The sequence below is a fragment of the Phymastichus coffea genome, unplaced genomic scaffold (genome assembly GCF_024137745.1).
Source record: "Phymastichus coffea isolate CEN01 unplaced genomic scaffold, Cenicafe_Pcof_1.1 PCOF00046, whole genome shotgun sequence".
Taxonomy (NCBI): Eukaryota; Metazoa; Arthropoda; class Insecta; order Hymenoptera; family Eulophidae; genus Phymastichus; species Phymastichus coffea.
The window spans coordinates 300,984-321,359 of record NW_026706857.1 but is presented as its reverse complement, the minus strand read 5'-3'; the positions used below and the strand labels follow the sequence as shown (position 1 = coordinate 321,359).

Genomic DNA, 20,376 nt, shown 5'->3' with positions numbered 1-20,376 from the left:
CGAACGAAATCACTCGGTTTATGTTGTTCGGTTCACATCATTCGATATTTAATTTAAGCTGATTAAAATTATGCTTACTGTGTTTTTTATAAATGCTTTCAACGTCGAGTTAATATTCTCAACATCTTGTTTTTAACTTTGGCACAATAAAAAAAAAATCGTATCTATTATAGCAAGTATACCTAAATTACATTTATAAATCTAAACAAAGAATACTAACTTTTGCAGAAATTCCCTTATTTCTTAAGTGGCTAGGACAGAGCGAGAGATGAATCGAGGAAGGGAGGGAGGGATGGACAGAAATAGATAGATAGAAAATACTTCATTTGCCCTGAGACAAAAGTAAAAATGCATTTTTTAACAATTCATATCACATATTTTGATCGAAGACCCATTACAAAATTACTACAAATACGAATAAATAAAGTGTTGCATGGAAATTTTCTTAGTCAGTAATAAACAATCAAAAGTCATGAAGACATGTCAAACGCATAAATAAAGAAAATAAATTCTAGGAAATTTATGAGAGTTAAGCAAGAAGTAAAGTTAGTACAATTTATTTTGATCTACAAAGAGACTAGTAGTGCGACCATCGACAGTATAAAGCATAAAATAATAAAGCACGCGCTCAAAATGCAATAAAAAGAAGAAAATCAAAGCAAACAAGCGATTTTTACGAGACAAACTTAATCTAGGGCAAGAAAGTATCTATGCGCACAATCCGTGAAGGCAGCAAGTGATGGCGAATTTCACAGAAAGAGAAGGAATTTCATATGCGAACACCACAGGCTTGAAAATATCTAAACCCAGTCTTAGTTCTCACCCTGAGAATGTTAAGCTTTACCCCCCCCCCCCATCCCTACCAAAGAGCCGGGCTTGTATGCAGAGAAAAATTATGCTAATTACTTAAGCTCTCTCATACGAATGATTTTGTACATCAGCACGATAATGAAATACTTCCTCCGAGAGAAACAACGAAGCCAACTCAGCTGATTCCTGTAGGGGGTAATATGCTCGTCCCTCCTAATACCAAAAATATAGTAAATATATGAGTTACCGAGTTTCTACAGTATAATCTGCTGTGTCTGAGATATATGCAAAGACACCAACACGCAGTAATCCAGATGCGACTGGATCAGAGACTCTACCAATCTGTTTCGCAGTGTTAGCATGGTACAAGGTCTTATGAAGCTTAAACTATATAGTACTTTGTTGGCTTCTTTTATGACTTGGTCAATGTGCCGGTCTGAATTACTGTTATTGTTAAGATATTTCCTGATGGTTGTAAGCAAGTTTGTCAGGGAACAAAGCAGCACTATTGGACGAAAGTCGGTAGGAGCTGATGATGTTTCGCTCTTTTTTAAGCAATGAGATATATCTGCTTCTAAACGGCGGAAAAAAGCCTTGCTCGAAGAAAAATGTTGAAGATGGTTACAAGGTAGCCATCTAGAAACGAAAGAGCCATCGCAGTCAAGCTGTGGGGTATATCATCTATTCCTGTTGCCTACGACCTAACATGTAATACTGTAAGGCATATATTACTAAATTGTATTCTTTTAAAGCAGAAACTGTGCCCAACTGTTACCATTATAACATCCATTGAGTTCTTAATATTTTCAAGAGGAGAGATAGACACTCCCGCAAAATGATCATTCAGTTCACCGGGTGTGAAACTATGAAGTTCCTTTTTCCTTTCGGTAACAGGTCATGCTTTCGCATTCCCTTCCAAATATTTTTACTATTGTCAAGAGCGTTTGAAAGTTTCTTTTGTAGGAAGGTGTTACGTTCTCGGTCTATGTGAGCATCAAAATTCTTGCTGAGTCGGAGAAATTCGCCAATCAGTGCCGCATCACCGGTATTCTTAGAGCGTCGATGGTATGATAGCATTGTGCTTGTCAACTCTTTTTCTCAATTTTGGCCCAAACCATGGAGCATATTTCTTCGAAGGATAAACTTTCTTTAATGGGGCCAGTTTATTTATGGCTAATGGTATATTAAGTTCAACTTGCTTATAGTTTCCTGGAAATCAGATTTTATAGATTCGATGGATACTCAGTCAAGCGTGTCAACAATTCCGCAAGAGCTTGTCGATAGTAATTAGCGTAATATCTGTAGGAATACATACGTGTTTCCAACAGGATCTAGAGAGAAAATATCCATTCTTATATCGATAAACAAGAGCTTGCCGAAACCCAACCCAAGCCTTGTAGCCATTTGTTTGTGTAGCGAGTCGTTGTGGCATTGCTATCTATCAGGATAATGTCAATTCATTTATGTGACGTCACAGTACAGAGAAAGACAAAGAGAGAGAGAGAGAAGAACATGGCTAAACAAAGTTTAAGAAAGGGCAAAATTAATGAAAAGAATCTCTCTTCGGCAGCTCGTGGCAATAATAAATGCAAGCCGCGTATCTTGATTCTCTCTAGTTGCGAGGAACTTTCTTCTCGTCCTCACTTGCGAGAGGATTCTAACATGATATCACATGTATATATATATATATATATATATATATATATATATATACTTGGGAAAGAGAGAGAGGTACAAGCATGCTAGTCGCAATAAAACCGTACTCTAGTCGTAAATATCTATAGGGCTCTGAAATTCCGTTGAAATCTCACGCAACTTGTGTATTTACAAAGTTTACGTTTGGGTGCAAGCTTACCAGTAAAGCCAATCCTTCCGTTGCCTGGATCAAAATATGAAAAAGTTTGATTTTTCATTGAGGAATGTCAAAAAATGTACGTCCCTGTCGTTTTGAATTTCTAACGGTCAGAGAAGAAGACAGATTGAATACTTTTACTTGCTCATTTTTGAGATTCGGAATAAAAAATAGTTTTTTTATTAAATGATCTCCACGTTAATTAAAATATATATAGTGTATGGACAAGTAAGATTTATGAAAATTCTACACGGAAGCTAGAAGGTGTACAAGCTTCCAAAGGCATGGGATTAATCAGGACGCTTGTGAACTTCGCCAAACGGAATTACGTAATTATGGGCTGGGCTGACTCTACGACTGTCCCAGATGTTGACGTTAGCACGGGCTAACGTAGTGTGTGTATCTGTGTGTGGTACGTACATTCCGTATGTATATATCTGGATATGGATATAGGTGCAGTCGGGGAATATGTCATTAGCTGCGTTTCGTGGACTGCGCGCAGTTTTTCATTGGCTAAACTAGTTTTACATTTGCGTTGCACGATAGATTTTTCGTGAAGTATGAATGTAGAGCAGGAAAATGTTTGTTTCTATTTGTTGGAATCTTAATTGTTTTTCTTAGTAGTTTTGTTATCACGATTTTTGAAATTTGATAACAATAAAAAAAGAAATTGTTCCATATGGATACAAACAAGAAACATGATTCAAATATTTCCATCCTTTCTTTAAGATTCGTATAATGAAATATTGTTTGATCAAAAGTGGGTTGGAAGAGTGGATTCCAGAGATTGCAAAGTAATGAATATTGCCGAGAGGAATGATCCATTTTTTTATCGGAATATGCAATGATTTTTTGTAAGAGCCAAAGGAAGTTATTACTTTTGTAATTTTTTCTTCTTTATTTGTTTGAAAAACAAGTACAGATTAATTGAAGTACGAGATATGTTAAAAGTTCTCTCGCTTATTAGCAAATAGCGCTAATAATAATATATTATAAACGTTCAAAATGTAATTCTCGGAACATTTTAAAGTTTAAAATCGTACCTGTTATCAACAAATTACGTTTATAAAACATTGCATTGTTGTGGCATTACCTTTAATGAATAAATACTTAATCAACCGCGTATTTATATTACAGAGGAAAATATAAACTTCGTTTCCGCTTTGAAAGTCACTTATTTTGCTACGTGTAATTAAAAATGTTCACTTTGGCTATTTATGTTGCATTTCCAAGAGGGAAAAGAAGTTGACGTGATTTTAAAAAACATGTGTTAATTATAACTTATAACACTTTGAAAAAAGGCGTAAATTAACCAAACTTAAAATTATATTGACATACTTTTTCTCTTGATACACACAAAATTTACAAATAGCCACTTATTATCGCCGTAAATTTGCAAGAAAAATACGGGCACGATTCCTCAACCATAAAAACTTGAGAAACTCTAAACTGATAGTGCGCATAAGCAACGGAAAAATATTTATAGCATCGTATATAATGTCGGGGCTATGGCGCGAATGAATCAAAACGCACCGATTTTTCTTAAAAAAAAAGTTTCGTAAAAAGTTATACGCTACGTACGCGATGAGTCAACATCCCTGCGTGAAGTGAATGCCACAAAACCTCGGCTTACTGCGTGCACTTTAACGAGGCAGTGCGTGCGTATGCCAGAGGAAAATACACGGATCGTAAAGCTGGCGTCTGACGGTAAAAATAGGCCGCGCACGTGTGCGTGCAAGCATTTTTCGGTCCATGCTCTTTTTCACTAGAGAGCTTTATCGAAAGTTTCACGAGAGGAATTTATACTTTACTTTGCATTATTCGTGTGGTAGTCGAAAAAAGAAAGTCAATTCGTTTATCGCACGTCTTTTCAAGAATATTTTCTTTTATATAGCGTCCGATGCTTTCTGACGTTTTCTTTTTACATTCTGCTTCATAAGCAATTCATCTGTTATTTAATGTATTTTTGCTTTTCATGTGTCTCTAAACTTTTCAGTTTCATGAAACTAATAAACTCTTATCCTTCTTACAATAAATTTTCTTATTTCTGTCGGCATAGTGTGAAATTTGAACGTTAAAGATTTTTGATAACTCGATGCGTATTCTTTTTTATTGATTGTAAGAACAATTTGCATTCTAGCAATTTTTTATATAAAAAAAATATTCAGAAAACAATTGTTATCCCAATACTTCCGTAGCTTTCAAACTTGTTATATACCAGTTTCGACTTGTTGGAAAAATGTTCGTTTGCGAAAACTTCAAAGATTTTGAAGTACAAGAAAAGTTCTATATTTAAATATCACCTTAATTAGCGCTGGTGGAGATGAATTCACGCGCGGTGGGACTGTGGTGAATGTTCCAAGGCAATTAATATATGCAGCTGTAGCAATCGCTCAAACGTCCAAACATACAATAAACAGGGGGATCACGATCGATCTGATCATATTGATAGTAAAACGTGTGCTCAACGTATAGAGCACTCGACAGAGCATTTATCATTTGGTACCTCTAATAGCTCGATAATCGGCTTTTTTTCCTTTCTGTTCCGATCTCTTTTACTTGCGAGCGTGCTGACCTTGTTACACACGTCTCTGGTCAGGGACGAACGTGACCATGTTCCCTCGTTCGCTAGCGAGAAGAGGGAAAACGACGTGTCGAGAGGCCAGATATTTATTGCGATCGCTCGCTACGTATATATTTGTTGTCGAATTACCAGCTTAGATGTCATAATTCAAGTGACTAGCATAACGTCCCAGCACTATTAAAAGTTATGTGTCTTGATGGAAGTTCTTAGAGGGCTAAAGAGAAGATGCTTGGAAGAGGATTAGTTTTGCTGCGGCTGCTGAAGTGAGAGAAATACTTGATGAGCAGACTTGATTTGATGTATAACTCTGGCAATGAATTATCTCGCGTTTCATACATGGTTGTTTTTCAAATTATTGTAGCTACATGCATTTTCGTAATATTGCAATGTCATATCTAAGGTCGATTAATTTAAAAGCCGTACTAGTACATAAAATTACTAATTAGGAATATTACTAATTAACAATTGTCATATTGTACACAATTTAACCATACCGAAACAAGTCATTTTTAGCGCGTGTGATCAGTAAAACTCGTCACATTCTCATATAGTTACTCATTTTTGGAAACAAGCAGATTTCTTGGGAGAGAAAGAGAGAGAGAAGAAACTTGGCGAGGGAGTGAGAAAATACGTTGAGGGAGATGAGGCAAAGCATTGAAATAGCTTTGGCGAGGTTGATGAGGCGCGGGATCAATTAAAACTTGCGCACGCGAAATCAAGGTGTGATATCCCCCAGCGGATAAATAACAAACTTGGCCGCGCAAAGACACTCTCTATATACGGTCATCGCGTATTGTGTTGTGTCGCTTGTAAGAATAAAGCTACTCACGTACAAAAAGCCCCGTGAGAGGGAGAGAACGAGACTCGCTGAAAGAAAGCCAAGTACTTCGATACGAAGCCGCGCGAGAAAATGAGTTTAGCGCACTACCGTATTCTCTCTTGTCATTACAGTACGAGAGAGAGAGAGAGAGAGAGAGAGAGAGAGAGAGAGAGAGACTAAAAGGTGCTAATGTTCTTTACGATCGATTTTTTTACATTGCTGCTACTGCTGCTACTGCTGCTGCTGCTAGTAGAAAAATCTGATCGGACACGATGCGACCTTCTGGGGATAGCTGGTTTTTGCAGTAATTTGAGTTGCAGCTCCGTGCGATGGGTGTGGTTACTACGACCCACGACGACTACTCTAGTACTTTTCAACATGCGACAGTTACTTTTCTTTTTGCGTTGGTATGTTGTAATTACTGATAATACCGGGATGATTAGTAATAAACGTGGTTATATCCGGACATATTTTTTTTAATGATCAGCTAGTAACAAATATATTTTTGTCTTATTTCACCACAATGTGCCAAGTCACAAGTGGCGAAATAGTGAAAGATAAAAAACTTCAATGCAAATTTGCAACTCTGAATATTTAAATTAGAACCGGAAAGATGCTGAGAGTATCTAGATGATAAAGAGAGAAAATTACAGAACAGAATAAAACGGAGAAGAACAGAAGACCATGAAATTTTTCTTTCCGCTTGATATTTCCCACATGACCACGTTTCTCCTTTCCTACGCGTTATACTCGGAGAATCACCTTTTTTTTCTCTCTTATTTTCTCAAGTTGTGCCAGCGCGTTGGCAGCTTTTATCTCGGGCACAACAACGTTTTTCGCACTCTTCGTCTTCATAAATCATCGTTTAGCCCTTTAAAGTTCATTTTTTTCATCGAGTCTGTATTATATACCATTACTTATCCATACACTGTCTTGCTTTGACAAGGTATTCATGCATCTTCGTTAAATACTTGTTGTAGACAATTTATCTGGTAATTCCCTAGGTGCATCTTACGCACAAATGACGACAGTATTGACAACATTATACATTTTTTAGCTTAAGAATATTAAAGAAACTATGCTGTCGCCCTCTCATGTGTTTGTTTATTATCTTGGACGCTTCCGTTATCCATCACAATGATTAATAACAGAATACGGAGCGTAACTTAATTTTTTCTCCGTAGACAAAATACACTACCAGTCTCCCACATTTTTTACACGACAGAAACAATTTCGAGGAAAGATAGAAGAGGCAGATAATCAACGCGCGCGACATACTTTTAATTTCTGCAAAATTCAAAAAATAGAGAAAAAAATCTCGTTTCTCTAATTAAATCTGCGGGAAGCACTCGAGGCGAAATTCATAGCTACCAACGCAAATTTAAATAGCTCAAGTCCCTCATTTCAATTCGCAGAAACGAACAATAAAAAGGGAAGAGAGAAATAGAGAGAAAGAGAGAGAGAGAGAAAGAGTGAGAGAGAGAGAGAGAGTGAGAGACACAGTGAACAGAGAGGGGAAAAAAGCGGGTCCTGTGAATCAAGGCTATTACTGACTAGATTGAAACGAGCTTTCGGCAACGTCAACGCCAGAACGTGTGAGAAATTCGAATTTCACACACGTTCCGCGATTCGTTATACGAGCCACCACCACCATCCAACGTCCCAGTTTTCCTTCGTAACAGCTAAGAACCTTTAACCTAACACACACACACGCGCACGCCCACACACACACACACACACACACACACACACACACACACACACACACACACACACACACACACAGATGTAACGTGAGGCTAGCGTTCTACTCAAATATTGAAACGCACCAAAAAAAATACTTTTACGTGTAGTTTTGGGTATCTCCTTGAGCTCGCCTGATTTTTCAGCAAAGAGCGCAAGGCCAAGGATTTTCAAGTAATCACACTGAAGCTCGCGGGGTTTAATAGTGAGCTTTTTTCGTGCGGTATAAGTTACTAGTGAGAATTGTATAAATAAGTAGGGATAAAAAGTACATTTTCATACGGTATATTTATGCTAATATCATAGATTTTCAAAAATACAGCAAACCGTTTATTCAATACCAAAAATAGGTAAATTTAAACAACTCAAGTGTGTACAATATGTTTCATGTAATTAAATTTTTTTTCAATGAAACAATACAAGCTTGTATAACGTATATCGTGAAATTAAAATGCTATAAAAATTCAAATAATCCTTATTTAAAAGCGTTAAAAATGTTTAGATTTTACATTCAATCGCAACAAAGGATGATAATTGTATAAGTAAATTTAATAATCCACCTGGATTTGTAGAAATTCGATTATTGAAATTAAAAAAATAACTACTGGTATATTGCCACAAATTTAATATAATTATTTTATTTCACATAAAAATAACGAGTTGAATGAAGCCTTCTTGAACTAAAACAAGCGAAAGAAAAGAATATTTAACACTTTCGTGATACGAAAGCTACAGGAATTGATATTCCAAGAGGGCATTTGATGCGTATCGATTGCGCCAAGGCGGTCCGTCGGCCTTTTAGCGCCTTCCGAAAATAAAGCATCGTTTTTCTTGCTCTTACTCGTATCGAGTTGAAATAAAAGCACAGGAGAAGATTTTCGAGAGCAGGTCGAATCGGTATACATACGCGGCTTGTTAAATATGCAGCGCGCATTTTTGAGATTGATAGCTTGGAGTATTTGCATTTGGAAAAAAAGCGTGTTTCAAAAGCGGATATTGAAAAGAGGCCACGAATGCGTCAAGATTGATTTAATGAATTATTGAGGACATTGTATAATTGATATTGCTGCTAAAACCGCTGAACCTTTATTCGGCACTTTTTGTTATATTGTAAAACTGGGCCAGTCGAAGTTGAGTCACAGTTGCTTCTATCACTAATTTATTTATTTCCCTTTTTCCAGCGATGAAAAACATCAAAAATTCGTGTGACAGCTGTTGTAAAAATGTTGCCCTGTTGAATATTTCAAACGAGCTTTTGATTTCAATATTACGTATGCGTTCCAGCAAAGACTTTGCTAATTAACGGAATAGTATGAAGCCTCTAGAATCGGATTCACAAAGCAATTACATTATCTTGATTACTAAATTATGTACGTCTGCTATTGAATAAATCACAAAGACGGTTAAAAATTCTCATTGACTGTATTATCGTACAAATACACAAAATACTTTAATTGTCGAAAAAAGAACATTTGAAAATTTATCGTTGCTGAAACTTCCCAAGTATATAACTACGCAACCAATAATGCACAACACAGTGTTGGCATGTGCAGGCATAGAGCGAAAAGGTCGCAGACGACTATCGTAAGTCATCGGAGAGGTGGTGCCCGAGGTGAAACTAATTTATAAGCGACAAATAAGGATATTAGCTCACGCGGCGCATGTGAAATTTATATCCAAGCGCGCGTGTCCTCGCTATTCTACATATTCATGATGTTCTCCCTATCTTTCACACATACATACGACGCAGCAGTATCGCTCAGAATAAATATTGCTTGGTTAATTTTCTCATCTCCCGAAGAGGGAAGCGTGACTGAGCCATCGAGCTACGGATTTAACGAAGGCATATGCTCTGGCGAATTAATTTTTCTACTGAACTTGCAGAAGAAACGAGAAGCTCGTTATTATTGTAATGAAGATCGTAACGCTATAGTATTGCATATTTTTTAGTACTTAATTAACAGCACGTTATGGTTATTTTTGCGAAATTTATCGTTGGATATTCAAGCTCTGATTTAACGATGGTTATTCTCTTTTTTTCTTGGTCATTTATCGACTTTAATAATACCAAATTTCTTTTTTTAATTTTGAAAAATCAGTTTCATGTTTTCAACGCAGAAGATTTTTTACAATAGAAAATGAGAGTGACCGAAATTGCTGCGAGTCGCCTGACAAAGAAATGTGCTTAGAAAATTGTAAAATTCTCGGGAGATCAAGATAATGAGTTTTTGCCAGAGGGGTTCAATGTTCCAGCATTAATTAATTCTGTACAGCGCAAACACACACATACGCACACGTGCCTTTGAGCTACGCTATCTATTTCCAGATGGCGTTCTCTATCAAATGTTACAATTGCCGAATATTCTTTTGAGCTTGAGTTCTGTCACATTTGCACAACTGACAATACATAAAGAAAAAAATTAATTTGACCTAAAAAGATCGTAATTTAACAACAAGTATCACGTCACACGTTTGTATTGATTTATCAAAGTCGAATAAAAATGCAGGTAGTCCAACAACGTCGAGTATACGATATCGTATAACTTATTATACTAAGTTATAATAACTCGTGAACTCGATCAACGTCAAACTTCTGCACGATCTCACGTTTATTATTTATTTTACGTTCCTTTTCGTCGCACTGAAATCCTTGGTTTTATTATTTTTGCGCGCGAAGAAATAGAAGAGTCTACTGCACCTATGGACGTTACGACTTTTTTAACACACCGAGAAATCGCTTATCAATTCCAAGCATAGAGCGCTTCCTAAATCCTTTTCTCGCCATTTCAGTCACATGTGCATTTATCGCACTCTCCTTATGTTGGATAAATCTGTCATTTGAACTGTAAAAAAATACAATTTTCGATCACTGCCTCGATCAAAATAAAACTGGTTATTTGTTTGAAATAGAGATGTTTTTTCGATTTTTTTATATTTGTGAAATGGATCATCAGATTAGCATACAAAGAAGTTTTTCAGCGAGGTCGAACTATGTAGCCGCAGCGTGATAAACAACGTACTTGATGCAACCGCAATAAAGAGAGCTCTCGCTTGGTATATTTTTAATTAGAAAGCGTGGGAAATTGTCTCCGGTGCAACACTTCTTTCCTCGTACCACATGCGCATATACATGTGCTTTTAGAAAAAAAAATAAAGAAATTCTCAGTACAGCTGATAACTGTTGGAGAAAAACTACACTGTTGCTTGCTTATGCGTATGATTTTGAAGATTATGAAAGGAAAAAATTGACTACAAAGCGATATTCTCCGCTGCTTGCTGTTTTAATTAAAGACGCGAGCAAGCTTGCAATGGTTCTCTATTGTTGCGGCTTTTACTATTTGAATGCGCGCAAGGATATACATGCAACGCGCGTGTAACTGCTTAGCATTTCTTTCATTAAGTCCGTGTAAATTAATTAAATTATTTACTCCCGGAGAATTTTAAAAAGCAAACAATTCGAAATTGTCGTGTTTTCATTGTAAATGCTAATCTGTTGTTTGAGTGCATTTATATTATAGAAATTGAGTAATTAGTATGATTCACTCGATTAAGTACATTACGCAATTAATTTTATCAAAAGTCTCGGGGATTAAATTGGATTACGCTCATAATTTCAAAGTGGATTAACTCTTCGCGATGTGCGCGGAAACTGTTATTGTAAAATTTTTTGCGTTTTGTAATCGACTACAAGCGATGCACGAAAATAGACTCACGAGAAAAGCTCTTTCAACGACGTGGAGTATTCAAACCGACCCTCAGACATGAGCATTGTCGAAGTGTCAACGCTTGTCAAAGAAAAATAAACAATTCTTCAGCCATGTACTCATCGCCACTTATCCTGCAAGCATATAGGCGAAACTTCCGCGTGCGAACAAAAAAAGTAAGCCATGGGCGACGCGCAGTTCCAGCGGATAATTTGCGCCCTTCGGCCACTCATCTCTCTGTCTTTCTCTTGCGGGTGGCTAGCACACAACAGCTGCTCTCTCTTGCTCACTCTTCTCTCTCTCTCTCTCTCTCTCTCTCTCTCTCTCGGTAGAGAGAAGTGTGCCGTCGCTCGATATATACATACATATACATACACACACACACCCACATATATTTATATATATATATATATACACATGCTTGATGCCACTACCGACGAAGAGGTGGAGGCGGAGGGTCGCCTTGAATTCTTAATGCGCGCTCTAATTATTCCACGACCGGGTGCGCGGCGCAGCGCGGCTGCCTTTTTCATTTTCGCTTGCGAAATCGCATATTAATGGCGCTATTGTTGCCGGGAGCCAGAGAGAGACTTTCTTTCCTGGCTCCTCTTCTTTTCTATTTTTTTCGGTGAGGTCAGATACCGAGGGAGGTAGAAAAAGGCTCTTGGAATTAGGAACTGACCACGTTTGTCTGCTTTTTTTATTTTCAGTGCATATCGAGCGCACAATCCGTTACACTTATTTACAAAACGTTACAAACTTTATCATTCGCACTAACGTTAAGATTCACTGTTTTTTAATGCGTATTTTACTTTCTTTCTAAAAAGTTGATATGGCTAAAAAGTTAGAGCGAGCGTCTAAATTTGTAATAAATTTTAATTTATCTAGAATTTGTAATAAACGTAATGAAAAAGCCCTGTGTAAATAATAAGGTGATTTTCATTTGCAAAGGTCCAATGAATCTCGTGTAATTTGCGACTCCGATGAAAATGTAATTGACGCAAGCGTCAACATCACCAAATTGGTAAATAACCACATTGCGTATTTTCAAATTGAAATCATTAGTAAACTTCAATCGAGAGAAAATCAATCACAGGCTCTATTTAAATTTAGCGCTAAATAAGAAAGTGAGAGGTAGAGATCGAGAAAGTCAGCCGGCTTCTTCAAACAAAGCCAGGAAAATCAGGCCTCTTTTTCGTTGTCGTATGGAATGTCGGGAGCGCAGCGAGAATAGCCATAATAGAGAGTATATTTAAACGCGCTTGCAGTCTCTGAAGTTGATTAAAATCTTAACATCGATTGTTACAGGCCAGGATGCCAGCCGCGAGTAGGAGAAGCGTCTCTGGCAGCGGCAGCAGCAGCAGCAGCAACGGCAGCGGCAGCAGCAGCTGATCGATCGGGCCACTCTCGGTAAGGACACATTTATACGTGCCATCGGCAAATATTTGCGAGCTTCCCTCCCTCCTCCTCCTGCGCGCGTGCCACGCCTCATAACTTGAGCTGCCGTGTAGTTCTCTCTCACTCACTTTACCAAGGTTATATGGGATCCATCGATTGTACCAAGCTCTCGATACACTGGAACACTTCGTGTAATTATTTGGCCACAGCATGTGCCCGCCGCATATCACGTCTCGTGGAATTTTCATTGAACGACAAATGTCCTGCCACCCCGACGTCAGTTTCACGAATCACTTCGCCCGTTCCTCCTTTCCATTGGCTCTCTTTCTCTCTTAATTTTCAATTTTTTTTCGTATACCCTTGCGCGCCAGTAGGCTCTGGCGATTTAGCTCAGCTTGATATCCTTGGGCTATTGAAATGAAGCAAGCTTTCAATGCCTGAAAGAGAACTTTACTCTCGGAGCAGCAGGCGTATAACCCAATTGTCCGCGTTTGATGCTGTTTACAAATAGCCATGGATTATAAAATGATAACGATTATGTACTTCTACAATCTGAAAATAACTCTGATTATCGCTATAATAAGCTTAGGAACACAAAGAATAAGCGACAACGTCTTTCCATCCTCTCGGTCATCGCGCGGGTAAAATGGAAATAGCGCGAGAGCACGAGTTCGTTACTAGAAAAAGCTCGAGTTACCTTAGAAAAAGCTGCCATCATCGAATTTCCGCGCGGGAAAAAGTTCAACGGTCCGTGGCTATGTCTGACTCCACGAAGTAGTTATAGTGAGCTTGTGCTGTTCCTCTTGCTGTATACTTGGGAAATAAGAGATGTGTAGCTCAAACATACTGTATGTACGATAGACCTCAAGTAGTAAGTTGAGCTATAGGTCAGCCACCGGGGACACGCAATGGAATATGTCTCTGTACGCTAGGAAATACTTACCTTGTGACTATTTAATACTTGACTGTGCTTCGTATCGCGTTATTCACTGATAATGATATTATTTTAAGATATATCAGGATACAGCAAGTTTGGAGATCTCGAAAGTCGTACATCTTGTTTGATGTTTTATAAAGTTTCTGTAGTAAAAGATATCGATATTATAATCGTTAAATACTTTCATGCCTCGTGAGGTATTGTCATTTTCACCACTTTTTACAATGTAACTGACCTCCCACTACGCTCTGAATACTATTTAGCAAGAAAAATAGGTCAATTATGCAAAGTAAACAATGAAAGTGTCACAAAATATATAGCTAATAAAAATCTTTAGTAGGTGAATGGGTCGTTATAATTCAAAATCGTGCGTTTGGCTGCAATCAGTGTGAAAGCAGAAGACAACTAAAACGAGCGGTAGCAGCGAAGTAGAGTTACAATACGGAGCAAGTGAAGCGTGTAGAAAAGAGAGTAAGAGAGAACTAGCAGCAGTGAGCAGACGATCCATATTTTCTCTGGCGCGGAAAGAAGGTGAAGCTCGAGCCCGCGATTACACTCTTTTTTTAGCTCGACAGAGAGAGAGAGAGAGAGAGAGAGAGAGAGAGAGAGACTCGTTGAGAGTATTTCAGACAGACCTTCGCTTTACGACTTACTCGGGCTATAGCCGACGAATTTATCTCGCTTCATTATTTTCTTTCTTCCTTACTTGTTGTGTCTGTTGTTCGTTTCTTCCTTCCAATTTTATCAAAGCGATTGATAGACTTAATTAATAGGCGAGAAAGAAGCAGTTTGTCAATGCGGTGGATTAACGCGCACAATAATCTTTCTAGCTCTCAGCGATATTTTCGCGTTAGACGTTGCTACGTTCCTTATGCAATCTGCGCACCTGGCTATTAACTTGTTACTTTGTTCGCCTTCTGACTAACTGGGCGCTTTCAGCTTTGCAGAGCTGCGAGATTATTTGATAACGCGAATTAATTTATCGCGCGCTCCTAGACACTACTTTTATCTACTTTCCACTGACTTTTCATCGTATCTTTACTTTGGACTACTATCCAAATTAGCAGACACGATATAACTCGAACGTAGATTCCAGTCGTCAAGTTATTATATCGATCCACGTGAATCTCCTCATGCACGCGATCGTCCAATCAGACGTCATCTCTATTTTTCTAATGCCTCGCGCTCTAACTGCGTTGACGTGCAATTTTTCGATACTCTTTATTGGCGGCTGTAAAATCCTCTCTCTGATTTTCCCTTCGGCCTTTCGAGCGAATTTCTTTTTTTACGTGTATGAGTTCGGAAAATTCTGTTTTGCGTCAGTTGAGCTCGAAAATTAAGAAATCTTCTGATTAGTTCGTATACAGTGTTCAATCGACCATGTTATTCGAGTTTGAAAATATAAGTTAATTCTATTGTATATTTCAGGAATCGCTGAACAATTATGTTTGCTTGACGATGGTTCTGTCGGTTGATAAAAGTCGGGAAATTCATAGCTGCGAGGTTATCGTCAAAGTACTGTAAATGGTGCGATGGACCTTTTCAGAAAAGTAAAAGAATTTGTTAAACATACTATCTGACAGAATATTGAGCGAACTTGGTTTGATAACAGCGATATGCTGTAAGATGAATAGGAAGGAAACGCAACGTTACGATGTTGAGATTGAGCAGGAAAAAGTACGCACAGCTACATATACACGCATCGACAATCCAAAGAATATAGCAGTTCTCTCGCATAGCTGAGCTATAAAAATGTGCAGTTTCTATTTTTTTATTGAATCAACATGCAAATAACAGACGTGATTTCAAGAAAATTCTCATAAATATTTACGACAAGGAGTATTGAGCTTGAGAAATAGATTGAAAAAAATAGTGGAAAACAACGCGGAAAACGTTTATCGAATTTAACGCTGTCGAGTACGAGCCATGCAACCTTGCGTATACCTCTGAAAGCTTGCAAATACAGACACTGCGGTGCTGCACGCGAGCGAGCCAAATAAAATCAAAAGAAAGCCGAGGCTTGGTTTGCTCTCGTACTCCGATATTTGCCGTTCACGAAAGAGCGGTCGAAGCAAAGCAACTCATTTGGCGAATCTCCGGCTCTTTCGTCACAGAACTGAGGCTGCATGCAATGGGAACAAAAGACCGTCTAGAAATGTTGTATGTTTTTTCGTATATGTACGGGTAAATAACGAATGAGACGGCGGCACAGCCGACTCTCTGAAAGGTTCTCGAGATATCATGTGGAAGTGCCTTTTCCACTCACGCCTACACACATATATATACGTATATATACTCTTGATTTTCACGCTGTGCGTTGCCGGAAGAGAAATTGAAGTTCTCGACGTGAGCAACTCAACGAGCGAGAATATTTCATGCTTAGGAATGCGAAGGATCGAGGAATTCGAGGCGAAAATACTTGTGATCTTCTTCTTTGGAGGATGATAATGTTCTCATCGTACTATCCTGCGAAGTTATTTGCAAAGTATGAAAGAGAAAGAAAAAGAGAATGTTGCTGTTGAAAGTTCTTTCGTTGACTTTGAAGTTTGTTCGTTTCAATTAAAAAATCTTCTATTGGTTCAATCTGCTGAAATGGAATAGTTTACAATACTGAAATTTATTTATATATACATAGTTTTTTTCTACATTTGCATTGTTGAAAGGCTTTATTGATAAATTAATTCGATAATGAATCGCAATCCTTTTGCTAATAATCCACATAAATTAGCTTTACAAATGACAAAGGAAACGCTTGTTATTAATTTGCAGATTGGCTATTCAGTTGATCTCATTGGAGTAACAAATACTCTGAATATTACCAATGTAAATTAAATGGATAAAATTTATATACTAATATCATTTTCGTATTTTTCAAAATCAATTAAAGAAAAAGTATGATTACCGAGTAACAGAGAATGCCGGGAGCTATTGAATGACGAAAAAGAAAAAGAAACAAACTAAAGCATTAGCGGATTAACGTCAAGATAAATGTCAAAGTTGTTCAGACGCGTTGCACTTCACGCGACACACAGCGCAGCCGATTAAATTAACAATATGCTCAAGGAAACAATTAGTGGCTGCGCCCGCGCGCGAGGACAGCTGCAATAGAACGACAAACAACAATGCGCGCAACGGCTACGACAACAAAAGGTGGCAGGCGCCAGTTGGATCGCTTTAAGCTATGTACTATGCGATATAATAACTACAAGAGGATTTAGTTCTTTGTACACGTTGACGAGCTGGGGTCAGCGGGTATACTAAAATTACGTGGTCAAAAGCAAAAATGCGCTTCACGGTTAAATTATATCTACGCTGAGAAACGGTGAGAATTCGAGAAAAAGGGATTTCGAGATAAATAGCACTGGAGAAAGAAAGGAATCGAAACGACAAAAGACAATGGGAAATAATAGTACGGTAGGTGGATGGAAGAGAAAGAGGTAGCCTCGGTGTCTCAGCTGTACTGAAAGAGGAGGAGCAGACGGTGAAAAGACAGTCGAGGGCGAAACGTAGAAAACATGAGATACCGCGTTCCGTCAGATTGGTAATCGTACAAAATCCGTACATACCCTCTCACCTTTTGCTTTTATCTCACTCTACAAGAGATTCCTTGCTCTTGTCCTCTTTTCCCCCTCAATTTCCATCGTATCCACACACGTGCTGCCGCTGCTGTTGCTGCTGCTGCTGCTGCAAGAGCACAAAAAGGAACGTCCGCGTAACAGCGTGCGCACAGTTTTGCTCAACAACAACTTACTTTTGGAACACGCGTCCACATTAGAATGCAAGCGATACATCATTGTACTTTTCAGCGTAACATATGCTGCTGCCCTGGTGCCTTCTAACGCACATTGCTTTGCTGTTTACGAGTGTTACACAGCCCGAGTGCTGTTTTTCCTCTTTGGCCGCTCGTACGCTGGAAGCATAGCGACGAAACCGCCGTAAATTTAACGCCTGGGTGTCCAATAAAGATAGCAAAGGTAATAAAAAGCCAAAGGTGCGCCCCTTTACTAAGTAATGTTGTTATACACGTGGGTGTAGCGATGCGCGGGCGACGCGTGGCACGATGGATTTTCCGAGCCACAGTATGTGTGCGCGGTGCTGATGCGGAAGCAAAGTTGATGAATCGTCAACTCGCTTTTCTGCTTTATTTTTTCAAGCTTTCGCGATTATTGCACGAGCACGGAAAGCTGAAAAAGTTGCGCACGAGCGTTTCTCGTTTGTTAATTATTATTCTTATCAGTTTGACGTCTGACGGGACTCTCGCCTGCTAGGTAAAGAAGCATCGAGTGTGAGTGTTTTTTGGGGTTTGTAGGCGCCAATCATCAAAACCGGACTTCCACTTGTCTAAGCAGATGCATGTCAGCAGTAGACTTATTGACTTGAATGCCGCCTGGCGCGCGCGAAGAGAACACCTAACTTCGTTGCACGCGGAACAAAGTTAAGAACCTATCAATAAGCTTTAACGAACAAACTTTGGACAAGGCTAACTTTACATAAAGACCTTAGATACTTTGCGCCTAGACATAGTCTGCTGCTGACTGTTTAAAGAATAACGAAGATTCGTTCGATGTGAATTTTAGTTTTGACCACACTTCAACTGTAGGTATACTTATTAGTGAGTATTCGAGTTGATTCCGACGGAGATCCGCTTGTAAACCTTTTCAATGAATACTTAGAGATTCAATGGTTATCGCGCTTTCAATTAGCGAACTCACTCGAACAATATGTTCATTCGTAACAAATCCTGAAAACCCCATCTATAAATGTGGACATCGAAGCATATTGAACTCGAAAGATAGCACACTAAAGGAAGCAAGACAATAAGACGTCAGCTTCGGTCGAACAATACGTATGATTCACGGCAGCAGGATTTCCGCTGACGATCGCGCATATAGTATGGTCTAAAGGTACGAGCTGTGCGCGAGAGCCAAAGGGCGGGCCCGCGCGGGCGATTCCACTACTGCTGCTACTTAGTGGGCCCCTTACAAATTCTCAAGAGTGAAAGAGTAGCGGCATACGTTTATATATACTTGCAGCAGCGCATTAAGCGCGATCGATGCGAAAGCCCGAAGAGTGCAAGTCGCGCAACCGCAAATCCAGCGAGGCACGTACGTCTCTGCTTCGATGCTCTGGTCACAGTAGCAGCGGAGATCTCGCTCCAACGATTTATTTCTGGTGAGTGCCAAAATGGATACGAGAGTTTGTACGAAACACTGGAATGTTAGAAACGCGAAGCTTGGCTAGTTTTGACTTCGTATTCCGCATATGAGTTACGAGTCCTTTCCCGTTATTAACGTTCCTTCGATGCTACTCGCACTGGTAATTTGCGGAGTATCGATGGTTAATATCACACGCGTATTTCTGATGCTAGCTGAGAGCGAGAGCGCAAATGATGATGTGTGCTTTCAATTATTACAGCAGCGTCGGTATTGTTCCAAACCGTGAATGCGCCTATTAAAGACATTGTGTATTTTGATACATATTTCACCCTGGGGAAAACGCAAATACGTCAATATGTCGACACTAATCGGCTTTAATTTATTGGCTGACACAAATAACTTCTTTTTGCGTTCGTGCATTCGTATAATTGAATTTGTCTGCGCGGCCAAAACATAACGAATCGAATTGTCGTTTAATTTCCTATGGCATTTTTTATCTGTCAAAAGCAAAGTACGAAAGTAGCCGCAACAAGAGTTAGTTAGACAGAGAAACAAAAAGTTGATAAAAATAAATGAAAACTTTTTCTCGCAAAGTGTGTTTTCAAGTTCGAAGTTGTGTCTCGCTGTTAGCGAGTGCCCTTTTTCGCTTCATGAAATCCCGACCACTCTGATCGATTTTAACCGTGTGTCGCGAGATGGAGGCTGTAAGCGTACTTGCTTTTTTGTATTTGAAAGGCTGACATAAAAGTTTCGTCGAATTGCCTGGACGACTATTATTCTCGACTTTTGTTCGACGTTATGCCCTTGTTAAAAATGTTTTCACAGTCGTTTATGAATCTTCTTTTTTCTGTATTACGTACGTTTCTATTTTTACTCCGAAGCGAAGATAGATATTTTTATATTTTTGTTGAAAATAAAACATAAAAAAACTTAGAATGTTATTGTAAGATCTAACTTGTATTTGTTGAAGATTAGTGGTAACTCAAATGAAAGTTTTAGCGATGTGCGTCCGAAAAAACATTGTTACAGAGATTGAAGCTTTTGTAATGCAAAAAAGAAAGGATTATGATTTAGTTTAGTTTTTTGACAGTGTATAACACGGACTATAAAGTTAAAAAGCTTCTTTTCTATTTATTGAGCAACAAAAATATTAAAAATTGTCAACGACTAAAGCAAGTCTAAATAAATATTCATGCAATCAATTTTGATACTAGAATTTATTTTCAAGCTATTAGCATGTACATATAACCTGTTAACTCTTGCATCAAATCACCACAATAAAGATACGATCTGACTAAAGTTATATGGCTTCACTTCAACAGGTAACCCGCATACGTATCTATTGCAATCTCACTCTTGCGTTCTCCTTCCA

General features: G+C 38.5%; 1 long non-coding RNA gene across 1 annotated transcript in view; it reads left to right on the top strand.

The window, feature by feature from the left end:
- The window catches only part of LOC131664938 (uncharacterized), a 43,705-nt gene that overhangs the window by 8,747 nt on the left and 14,582 nt on the right, over positions 1-20,376 (top strand). Inside the window, exon 2 of the long non-coding RNA XR_009301984.1 lies at positions 12,822-12,923. This is a non-coding gene — a long non-coding RNA (uncharacterized LOC131664938). The remainder of the gene's footprint in view (positions 1-12,821; positions 12,924-20,376) is intronic.